Consider the following 12,563-nt stretch of genomic DNA (forward strand, 5'->3'; position numbering starts at 1 on the left):
TACTGCTGGTTACAGTGGGACAAAAGACCAGTGAATGGATAATATCTGCTATAATTAAAATTCTCTGGATGTCATTTGGACTTTTTAATTTGTCTGTTTTTAAGCTGAGGTAAAAACTTTGATCACTCAATGAATTTGACTGGTGACATACTCTAAACTGAGTGAGGAAATTGGGTGGATACAGTGCCCAAGGCTAGGATTGAGAAAGAGAAAAAAATTAACATGATAAATTAGTTGAGGCCAGGAGCAAGATTTTATTAACTAGAATTCTCTGTCAATCATTAAGAGAACCCAAAGCAATTAAAAGAGAGTAATCCAACATGATTCCCCTTTAAATTGCTTTTGCTCAATGCCACACACCTGTTTGTATTTCCTTGCTAAATAAAGTGACCCTTCTCAGTTTTCTTTCATATGGATTTGATCTTTTATCCTCCTTATTGCTAATAATTTTTGGTAGTTTTTTTTCCCCCTCAGCTGATATTTTGTGTGCTGTGGTTTATTTTTTTTTATTTCTCCTGTTTTTGTAATATCAAAATTGATTTGTTTTAAATGTGTTGAATTGATTTTATGTGATAAGATATAATGATGGTGTATCTCTGCTTCAGAATTTATTGCAAAAGTTGCTTTGCATGAATCTTAGTGGGCTTTTTTTTTTAAAAGGCTTTTTCCTGCAATATTTCTTACTCATGATGCTCAGCTCTGTATCTATTACCTTTTTGTAGTTAGACAATATACTATATTATTCACCGTCTCCCATCTTGGGATGATCTTCAGAGTTGTTTGCTTGGAGATGTAGTATATAGAGCTGTTCAAGAAAATTCTACAACTGGACAAATATTGAGTAGGAATAAGTGGTGATATCCCAAAATGCACACACCAGCTGAAGGATGTAGGAAGTGATAAACTCCTGTGGCAAAGAAATGGGCTCTTCAACAATCTTGAGTGAAGTTGGCTGTAGTAACTTTACAAAAGTATGGGTTTTATGCACAGAAAGAAAAATGTGGCTACTATGTGTACGCTGATCAGGAAACAAAATACTTTGTCAAATTGTAATGCAAGTATTTAATGGCAACTGTGGTAATTATTGCTGATTCTCTTCTCCTCAGCCCACAGCTTATTAGTAATGTGTTCTGAAACTTAAAAGGGTTCAAAAAAGACTTAAAGATGTTGCTGGAGTTGAAGGGTTTGAGCTATAGGCAGAAGCTGAATAGCCTTTTGTTGTTTTTTTTTTGTGAAGTTTGAGGTTGAGGGATGACCTTGCATAAAAGCGAGGGGTGTGGATAGGGTTTTTCACCTGGGTGGGGGAGTCCAAACCTAGAGGGAATAAGTTTGGGGAAAGATTTTAAAAAGACCTCTGGCAACTCTTTGACATGGAGGGTGGTATGTGTATGGAATGAGCCACCACAGGAAGTGGTGGAGGCTAGTACAATTGCAACATTTAAAAGGCATCCGGATGGGTACGTGAATAGGAAGGGTTTGGAGAGAAACAGCCCAAATGCTGGCAAATAGACTAAACTAGGTTAGGATAGTTGGTTAACCCAGTTGGACTGAAGAGACTGATGTACAGAAACAGACCCTCTGGATACTGTGCCTGTAGAGCAATCTATTTGTTCCACTACTCTGCTTCTCAAGTCACAGGATGTTATCCTCCCTATATGACTCTATAATGTTTTACTGAAGAAGCAATTCAGCTGGTGCCCCTAGCCCCTACCACCATCATTTGAGCTGCTAATTGACAAATAATGATCCCACTTCTTTTTTATAAGCCTAAATTAACACTTTTGAAGAGTACATTTCCAGATCCTAACCATCACCGGGTCACACATTTTTCTTTGTCACCACTTTTCTTTCCAATTACTTTAACCTGTTATGTTCATGTCCCTACCAATAGGTGTAGTTCCATGAAAACTAAACAGACTTTCTTATTCATTCATTCATAGGATATGGGTGACACTAGCCAAGCCAGGATTTTTTACTTGCACTTCGTTGCCCATAAGGTAATCAAGAGTCGATAGCATTACAATGCTATGGTTCTGGAGTCATGGGTAGTGCAAACGTGGTAAGAATGGTATTTTCCTCAAGGGCATCAATGAACCAGATGGGTTCTTCTGACAGGTGAATCATGGTCATTATTTAGACTTTTAATTCCAAATTGAATTCAATTCCAACATCTGCCATAGCAAGTTTCAAACTCAGGTCCCCAGAAGATTACCCTCGCCCCCACCCGGAGTCTCTACAATAATGGTCCAGCCATAATACCATGATGTCATAGTGCTTTTAATATTTTTATCAAACCACTTCTCTGCTCCAAAGAAAACAGTCCTGACTTGTCTAATCTTTTCTATGCACCTGGTTCCAGTAATAAGGAATTTTATTCTCATTGATGATGTTCACTATATTGCCCTAGTCCTGGAAGGTTATTTTCCTTCTATGCCAAGTCGATTTATTTTTGAAATTTCTCTTTGCTTCCATCATATTATGCAGTAATTCCAGGCCACTATTATTTTTTCTTCTATGCCTCTTGCAATCTGTAACAAACATTAATTGAAATGTGAGATCTACATTTTTCCCATATTCCTTTTCCACAAGCTAATCTGAGCCAGGAGTTCAGTTTGTCTTGTTTATGGTAAATGTCTCCAATATTTAGACTAATTTACCTTCAGCAATCTCTAGTTCACTCTGTAAAGCTAGCTTTATTTTTAAGCTATGCTATAATTTAATCTATGATTAATTTCTACTGTTTAGAATGCTTCAGAACTAGGACATTATAGTGAATTAAATATTTAATTTAGAAATTTTCATATTCTTAAGTACTTGGTTCTACTATGATGATCCTTCCAAGAATCAATTGAAAGTTCAGATTGTGTGAAGTGGTGGATAAATTCATGAAGGCTTCTGCTGTCAGTATGGGCAGAGTATGTGCACAGGCTTGGTTGTGTATCCAGAATGGTTGCCATTATTTCAGGCTATAGTCTGTGATAACACTTACTTAAAATTAGTAAAATACCTGATTCTTCTTCAGTAGATTCTTTTTTTCTCCCTCCAAATTGATTACTTTTCTTTCCTAAACCTGATGTATTCAGACCTTAGTGTTATGAGTCACTTTGACTTCAATGATTTTAAACTCCATTGATAATGAATACTTCCAATTTGCATTTAAAAATGAAAGTTCTGATGTTGCGTAGGTTACAATACAGGTAGTAAGGGGCTTTAATCTGGTTAGAAGAGGTTTTTTAATTAAAAATAAAACTGTTGATCCTGAACCTTAAACCCTTTTTAAGTTTAAAAGGGAGAAACAGCAAGTAAGAAATAATTCCTTGAAATTTCTGGACCACACTGACCTTTTAAGCTACTTATGGCCCACTCTCTTCTCTGGAAAGGCAAGTCCAATCACAACAGTACAAACAAAATTGCTTCCTAACAGTTATACTTAATTGTTCCCAAGTTCAAACATGTTAATTGCAATTGCTCTGTGCCAAATGGAAACTGTATTCATCTGTTAAGAACTACAGTTTGATCTTAAGTTATCACGTTTAAACGAGTTTTAGCATCTAATCTTTAAGATCAAACTTGCATAAGTTAATAGCTGGATCAATTGTCCTGGGCTTGAATGGTTCGCTGAAGATACTCATCTTTTTAAGTTTCCTGTTAAACTCCATAGCAATGCCTTTTTGGAGATGAACAGAATTGGCTCATGAGAAGAATGTAATATTGCATTATTTGTTGTTTGGCTTCAAAAGTTGAATGTATAGTAGTTAATAATCTTGGACTTGAGCTGTTTTTTTTTCCTCACGTGGGATGAGTGTGTCCTGGACTAGGCCAGCATTTATTGCCCAGAGGGCAGTTGGATGGGTCTGGTGTTAATTTAGGCCAAACCAGGTAAAGGTGGCAATTTCTTTCCCTGAAGGATGTCTGTGAACTAGCTATTGTGAAAGTGGGTTTTTTGGCAATTGACAAAGGTTTCATGGTCATTACACTCTTGTGGATTTTTAGTGAATCCAAGACCCACCAGAGCAGATCATGGGATCTGAACCTGGAGTAGCCAAACATTCTCTGGGTCTCTGGATAAACTGTCCAGTGATAATAGCACCAGGTTGCTGCCTCCCCTTATCCCTTCAGAATAAATAATTTAGATTGAACCAATACACTACATTTGGCCATTATGTTCCAAATAAGCATTAGAAGCTATCGAAGAAGCTGGAACAATTAAGTTCACGGGGATTTGTTGTAGAACATAATGGTTCTGCAGGGGTTAATATTGGAGATTAGATCTTGATGACTTTTTTGTCTTGTTAGTTGTACATCATCGTGATCCTGCATTAAATATCCTAAGTTACAAGTCTCTTAAGACTCAGCAACATCTAACTACCCTGACCACAAGCTGCCTGTGGTTTGGCATTCTAAAATACAACACAACACTGTTTACAGATCATATCGTATTCAATCACATTGACTACCTATTATAATGTAACCATAATGAGAATTTCAGTGGATCTACGTGCAGTGCTGGGCATTATGCTTTTAAAATCTTTGAATTTAAGAATTACTCAGATGGCTAATCATTAGCTGCAGCAGCTAAACCGTGAAACCTGCAGAGAAATTTGTGGAAAGATTAGTGAAAGGGGGAAGTGCTGGAGTTGACTATTCCCCTATTGTACTGAACTGCTTGACAGTTTTTTTTTTGCTTTTGTTAACATAGTAGCTATTTGGGTATTTCCAATCTTCTCTTAAAAGTATTCTCTTAAATATAAAATTTTGACTACTTTTCAAGAAAAGCTTGAGTGGAGACTCCAAGTTTTTTAAAAAAAAAACAAAGATAGTAATTCAGTTACAGCAATCACACATTACACAATGTGCTGCAGCACCTGGCAGTTGTTGGGGACCAAGGTAATGCACTGGCAACTCGTTTGCAGTCTGAACAGTTCTGGATATGAGTTGAGGAACAGGAACCTAATCTGCAGACCCTGCACTGTATCAGAGGTGGGGGAAGTTACATGGACTCTGCTTGTGAGGTTGGTGACAACCTGCTTCAGAGAATTCAAACATTGCCTGTGATCAAACACAAGAGTGACTGCCTGTCTGTAAAGGCAGGTATGGGACCCAAAGGACAGCCCCAGCCGCTACAATTGTCTAACAGCTACACGGCTCTTTACAAGTTGAGCGGTTGACTGGGAACTAGAGGAAGGATGTGAACTGACTAGGCCATCTTGATACACAGCCATTCTAGTTGGAGAAAGAAATAGGAATATAGTAATGGTAGGAGGCAACATAATTTGGGCAGACAGATACTGTTCCATACACTCACGAGTGTTCAAGGCTGCTACCTGGCTGGTGCCAGTGCTAAGGATATCTTCTCAGGATAGTGAGTAGGATCCCATTGTCCTCGACATTGGTACTCATGACGAGAAAGCAGGTTCTGTTTGAAAGAAGTTATGCTTCGTAGGTTCAAATTTTAAATAAAAATAAAGGTAAGGTTAGGATATCTGGTTGGCATGGATGAGTTTGACCGAAGTGTCTGTTGCTGTGTTGTACATCTGCCTCTGACCTAAGCCATGGGTAAACTGTGACTAAATGAAGTCAAGGAGTTGAATGTGTGGTTTAAGACTGCTGTGGATGGAACAGGTTTCAGTTGACAAGGCACTGGTACCAATACAGGGGTAGAAGGAAGCTGTTACAGAGGGATAGGCTTCATTTGAACTTTGTTGGAATCAGTGTCTTAGCAAATCCAAATAACTGATTGAAGATGAGACTTTAAATTAATTATATGGCTGGGGCAGGATTTGGGTGGGGTGCAGGCAATACATTGGCTTGAAAATTGGACAGGAATGGCCAGTATAGAGGCATTTCTTAAGAAGCAAATGGTGGAATAGGCAAAATTATACTTTTAGTAAAAACTGTTCTGAGATGTGGGTGTCTCTGTCTGGCCAGCATTTATTGCTTGTCCCTAGCTACCCTTGAAGGTGGTGGTGAGCTGCCTTCTTGAACGGCTCCAGTCCATATGTTGTGGGTTGACACATCATTATTGAGGAGGCAATTCAAGGGTTTCGATCAGCAAAAGTGAAGGACTGGCAATATACTTCCAAGTCTGGATGGTGATTGCCTTCAGAGGGAACTTGCAGGTGGTAGTGTTCCACACTTATCCAGTGCCCTTGTCCTTTCTAGATGGAAGTGATTATGATTTTGATGGTGATGCCTAAGCCATCACATTACTGACTAGATGGATGGTGGTCAGGCTTTGGGCAGTCTGGTGAGTTATCTTTGCAGTATTGAGCCTCTGATCTGTTCTTGCATTGATAGGTCCAAGTCAGTTTCTGGTCATCAGTAATCCCAAAGCATTGGTTGTGGGAGATTAAGGGATGATAATACCATTTGAAAATCAAGAGGCATTGGTTAGACTGTCCATACCTGGCATTTGTATGGCACAAATGTTACTTAAATGCATGCAGTATTCAGAAATAAGAAAATTGTTCAACAAGCATGACATTATGGAAACATCATTATGAGAATATTAAAGTTCAGGCCTACGTGACTCCTTTTCTCAAGGACAAGGCAGAGTTTTCAACACAATAGCTAGAAGTTAACTTTGATCAGATGATGTAGCATCCATACGCCTGATGCTACAGACTCCTTTCCAACAACTATTCGATAGGACATAGAACAAATCAGGAATGACTGAAGGCCTGTAGAAAGTCAAAGTTAATCTTCTAAAATTTCTTTTAGACTGTAAAATGTAATTGGTAAAGATAGCAATAACACTGAATTGGGTATATTTGGGACAGTTTCTTCCACTATGTGGTGGATCTAACCAGGGGCTAAGGCTATTTTGGACCTAGTAATGTGCAAATGAGGCAGGTTTATCAACGACCTTAGAATAAAAGATGCACTAGAAAAGTGACCATAACATAGTAGAATTTTGCATTCGGTTTGAGAGAGGAACTTGGATCATGAACAGCTGTGTTTAAACTCAGTGGGGTAATTACAAAAGAATGAGTGGAGTTGGTTGGTCTCTACTTCTGAAAGGATTTTAGTTAAAAGGCTGTTTGGGAATAATGAAAGATGTTTGAGGAAATAGTTCATGGGTCACAGCAAAGACCCTTCCTAGTGAAGAAGATTTCTAAGAAGATAAACTGATTGCCAAGCAATTTGAGAATAGTATCAAACTGAAAGAAAAAATAGCATGTAGCAAGTATTAGTGGTGAACCAGAGATTGTTGGCTTTTGGAATTTTCCCCAAAAAAGCAAAAAACTAAGTGAGCAAAGTATGCCTCATTCTCCATGCCCCATAGAAAATAATAAAAATTGCTAGAGAAATTCCACAGATTTGGCAGCATCTGTGGAGAGAAAGTTCAGGTTGAGTTCAATAGAATCTTCTTCAGTGCTGTTTCAGATTTCCAGCAGCCACTGAATTTTTTTGCTTCAGTTGGAAAATTAATGTGAAATCAATGGATGTATCGCTTTCCTTAAACTGAATAAAAGGACAGGTCTTAGCAGATTAATTATCATGGCTGAAAAACAGAAGTTATAGCCTCCAGAGATAAAACTATATGGTTCTGAGAGCTGCTTTCAAGACAAAAATTGTGTGCAAAAGAATTGGTTTTATTACCAAGAAGCCCCTCCAAGTTGTTCAAATGTAAAAATAAAGCAATTATTTGCAAATCAGGTAGAGTCTAAATTATGGTTGAAAAATGTGATGCTGGAAAAACACAGCAGGCCAGGCAGCATCCAAGGAGCAGGAGAATTGATGTTTCCGGCATAAGCCCTTCTTCAGAGTCTAAATTATGCTAATTCAGTCCAAAGACAAGTCAATCAGCAACTATTCAGAGTCCTTTCTTGTTTTGAATAAGGGACAAAAGATTGCATCAGGCTTGCTAGACTTGTGGTGGAATCCAATTTAAGATTACTTTTATTTTGGTGAAAGAAAATTGATTCTCCGTCAACTGGATGGAAATCTGACCAAAGGTTTGGAAGAAATATTTATCTTTGGAAATAGTCAGATGTCAGAAGCTAACAAAGTTCCAGATGCAAACAAAAATTCGGATGACGTGTTTTGACCTCCTTGAGCAATCCAATTGTTTGCCACCAACATCACTTGGTGAACAAATTTGTGACAATAGATTCAAATAAAGAAATAAATTCAAGAAATAATGAATTTAGCAACCGAGCTAAATCAGCAGCTGTGCTTAAGTAGCATGACTGAGGCTAACATCTTGAGTTTGCTAGTAAGGCAACCACAGAGGACATAGATTCTAATCTGTAAGTGGAAGTGAAGACTGAACACACTTCAGATTAAGAATTTTAAACATTGCTTACTGTTTGAAGGTGGGAGCCCATGCTGAACACCCATCAACACATTTGTTTCAGGATATTGTCAAGAAATGGCCTGGCTCAGATATCCAAGATAAACTTTAAAAAAAAATTGACTTAAACACTGCAGCTGTCCTTCTTCAAAGGGATTCATGAAGTGAAAGGTCCTCTAGATGATATTTGGCAATTGATTATTTCAGCATGGAAGAGTTCCCCTGTGACAGAAATTCAGAAGAATAAGGGGTCCCCATCAAAAGGTAATGAACAATTAATTTTTTTTTAAAAAATTGCAGCAAAGCAAGTACTGGGAAAATTGTGGTTTTGAAGGGTGGTTTAGATTAGATTACTTACAGTGTGGAAACAGGCCCTTCGGCCCAACAAGTCCACACCGCCCCGTCGAAGCGCAACCCACCCATACCCCTACATTTACCCCTTACCTAACACTACGGGCAATTTAGCATGGCCAATTCACCTGACTTGCACATCTTTGGACTATGGGAGGAAACCCACGCAGACACGGGGAGAACGTGCAAACTCCACACAGTCAGTCGCCTGAGGCGGGAATTGAACCCGGGTCCCTGACGCTGTGAGGCTGCAGTGCTAACCACTGTGCCACCGTGCCACCCACAAATGGTGCCTCAATGCAATGAGTAACACTAATGCCTGACAATTATGTGCCTCTTGATACAAAACTAAACTGTGTGTGGGAGATGGAAATGCACAATAGAGACCACAAATGTTTGACAGCTTGGAAGTGACACTCTCGTAATTGTACCTAATCAAAAGATGTGGTCATTTTTTTTTTTGAAGAGACTAGAGGATAAAATTGGGTAGTAGGATAAGGATATTTTCAAAAAAATTGTCTCTAACATTGATTTTAAGAGGTTCAGTGTTTGATTTTCTTTTAGTTTGCCGAAGTCCAGTCTCCCTTATGAAGTGCGGCAGTAAAGCTGTTTTCTTTATTCTTTAAAATGCAATTCACTTTGCTTTTGGACATTTAGTCACACAATGAGCTGCCTTTTATGATGCTGCTTGTTTAATCAGGTGATGATTTAGATTATCACCTGGATGATTAATCTGGAGACCCACACCAAGTTCTGGGGAGCCAGTTTCAAATTGTTACAGTAGATATTGGAATTTGCAGAATTTGAAAAATGATTTCAATAAAGAATCATTCACCAAGAAACTAGGGTGCATCTTGTGGTGTTTCCTAATGTCCTTGTGTGGTCTGGCCTACATGTGACTCCAGACCCATGGCACTGTATTTGACTCTTCTGCCCATTGGGCAATAAATGCAGGCCTGGAAAGCTATGCCCAGATCCTTGCATGAACAAATCCAAAAACTCTTTGTACTCTTAGTAGTAAAGACATCAAAGAGAAATTTGAGTGCTGTGTTTGTATAGATCCAGCTAAAGAACCATAACCAGGTCAACAATATTCAATCTCCAGTCCTACCAATGGTTCCAGTTTAGAACATGTTGGAAGAATTGTAAAACTTCAGGCTGACTTCACAGTTTCAGGCCGACTTTGAAGATGAGATCATGGCTGATCATTTTCCTTTTAATAGCATATTCCTACTTCACTGGCCCCTGCCATGTCCTTTTTAATATTTTTAGCCTGAAGTACTGTATCTAATTCCTTCAAAATATTGTGTAATTTTTGCCTCGTGCTTACTGTGGTATTAAAATTCACAGGATACTGATATTCTGAAGAAATTTCTCCCAATCTTGGTTCCTAAATGTTTACCCTAATCCTTAACCCATGATAACAAAGATATATATATAATATGAAAGGCAAGCCTCCCAATTCAGATCTCTGGGGATCTCCTCCAGAAAACTGTTACATTTTGTTTCTTACCACTTAGCCAATTTTGTTTTCATGTTGCCATTGTCCCTCTAGTTCATGGCCTACAATATTTTTCAAGTCTGGTGGGAGGCACTGTATCAAATGTCTTCTGGCAATTGAAGTATACTACGTCATAAACATTATCTTCATCAACTGATGAAGTCACTACAGGACTAATAGGATGCACAATCATTGGAAATAGGCAACTGGTGGCACCTGTAACCTCAGTCAACAGGTCGGGTAAGGAATGAAAAGACAGGACCTTTATGGTGACCTCAGCCAGTTGTGGAAATTGAAACTGTGCTGTTGGTGTCACTGCATTGTAAATCAGCTAATTAAGCTGCCAGTAGTTAGCAACCCAAAACTTCATACTACAAATGTGGGAGGGCTAACATATTGGCATAGATGAAGGATTTGCGAGCAAACAGAAAACATTGGGCATAACAATTGAGTTGGCAGGATATAGCTAGGTGCTTACCATAAGGCACAATCTTTTGAGTTTAGCTACTTGCAATTTGAATTGATAGTTGTGATGAAGGGAGGAAGCACGACATTATCCAAAACAAACAAAAAGACATTGGAGAAATTCAGCAGGTCTGGTAGCATCTCTAGAGAGAAAACAGTTAACATCAAGTTGTATGACCTTTCTTAACTTGATTGAGTCCTACAGAATTAAAGTGGAATCCTAAATCAAGTTCAGGATGGTCATAGAACTTGATGTTAACTGTTTTCTCTCTACAGATGCTACCAGACCTCAGTTTTTCTCCAGTAATTTCTGTTTTTGTGGGGTTTTTTTGGATCTCTAGCATCTGCAGTTGTGTGGTTTATTTTGGTGCAATAAATCAAAATTTATTGACAATACGTGGGAAGGCAACGTATAAGGAATAGAAAGAGAATTTTTTTTCTAAACTCACACCTGACAGCAAAATGTAAATTGTTGCTTTTTAATAAAAAGAGTAAAAACCAGCTGAAGTAGTAAAGCCAGGCTGTAACTCTTTTGAAAAATCAAAAGAACAGCAGATGCTGGAAATCAGAAATAAAGTTTCCCATGTCTTTTGTATTCCCCACCTTCCTCTTCACAGCAGGAAAAAAGCTCAGCAGGTCTGGCAGCATCAGTGGAAAGAAGGGTGTGTTACCCTTTCCTCACTTCTGTCTAGAAATGTTACATCTGATTTCTCTGCACAGATGCTGCTAAGCTTTTCCAGCAAATTGTGTCTTTATAACTAATTGGAGTTGTCTTGTTCTGGGACCTGAGAATGCTTTCCCAACCATACCCACATAACTGTTCTCTCTCTCTCTCTCTTCTTTCTGCCCCCCCCACCCCCGGCATAATGGTCATGACCCCACCTCTGAGCCAGGAGGCTTGGGTTCCAGGCTCACCTGCCCTAGAGGTGTCCAATAACCACTCTCAACAAAAGTATCCACTCTTCAGGCTCCCTCAGCCATTGCACCCCTTACCCAACCTCAACCTCTTCTTCAACACCCGACACCAGGAGCCAGGACCCGCCCCCCCCGCTCTGACGTGTAAACCTCTGATTGGAGGGCTGCTCGGATTATAAGCGGCCGGCCTCGCTGGCCGACTCACTCTGGAGTTCGGGAGCTTCTCTATCCGAGAGGGCTGCGAGGACACCACCACCCGGTCAGTTCCCGGGGCAGGGCCCAACCGTTCGCCACACCGGTATCCGCGGGCACGGGTGTTATTTGTTTTTTAAAAAAAAGGTGGTGTTGGGGGGAGAGGGGGCCAAGGAGGTGCGTTGCAGCAGCTCACCAGTCAGTTTCTTGCTGATGATATTTGGGGGGGGGGGACGAAACGAAAAAAAAATTCCTTTTTTCCTAGCCTTCTCTTGCCCCCGACTTGACACCCACCAACCTGGGGGGTGGGGAGAGCGTTAGTGGAGCTTCGAGGCCTTTTTTTTTTGTCCCCCCCAATTGCAGAGCGGTGTGGGCCCTTTGCGGCATCCTCGGGCCGGTTGGTGGTGAGGTAAAAGCGGGTTTGTTTCTCCAAACCGGCCCCCGCTCTCCCTGGGTGGGGGAAGGCCCGTGTGGAGCCCCGGGCTGTCCTGACCCCCCCCCTTGCGGTTGTGCTGTTGGGGCTGGCCCCGGAGCGCGAGCGGCCAGCCCCCCTCTCTCTCTCTCTCTGCGCGAGCGCCGCAGGGGTAAGCGGCGACGTGTCAGCACCGCGCAGGCGCACAAACTCCTGCTCAGAAGTTTTTCACTCAAAGTTTCCCCCCCACCCCCCGCCTTGCCCAAAGTTTAGTTTTCTTGCCCTCTCTTAAAAAGGGATGCATTACCATCCAAAATGCAGGGTTGTGCTGCTCAATTCCCATCGCCTTCGGGCTGGCGATCGTGTCGTCCTTGTGAAGCAAAGAAGTTTAGGAGCTTCTTGGCTTTCCTTGCTGGACAGACAAAGGTGAT

At 40.3% G+C, this 12,563-nt stretch overlaps 1 protein-coding gene across 2 annotated transcripts in view; it reads left to right on the top strand.

Moving 5' to 3' along the window:
* The first annotated feature begins 11,689 nt into the window (after positions 1–11,689).
* Positions 11,690–12,563, top strand: part of hdlbpa (high density lipoprotein binding protein a) — a 70,711-nt gene continuing 69,837 nt past the window's right edge. For both annotated transcript variants that reach the window (XM_043701738.1, XM_043701739.1), the window contains exon 1: positions 11,690–11,787. The gene's annotated coding sequence lies outside the window, so the exon portion shown is untranslated. The remainder of the gene's footprint in view (positions 11,788–12,563) is intronic.

Source organism: Chiloscyllium plagiosum, chromosome 13 (genome assembly GCF_004010195.1).
Source record: "Chiloscyllium plagiosum isolate BGI_BamShark_2017 chromosome 13, ASM401019v2, whole genome shotgun sequence".
In the NCBI taxonomy this organism is placed as follows: domain Eukaryota; kingdom Metazoa; phylum Chordata; class Chondrichthyes; order Orectolobiformes; family Hemiscylliidae; genus Chiloscyllium; species Chiloscyllium plagiosum.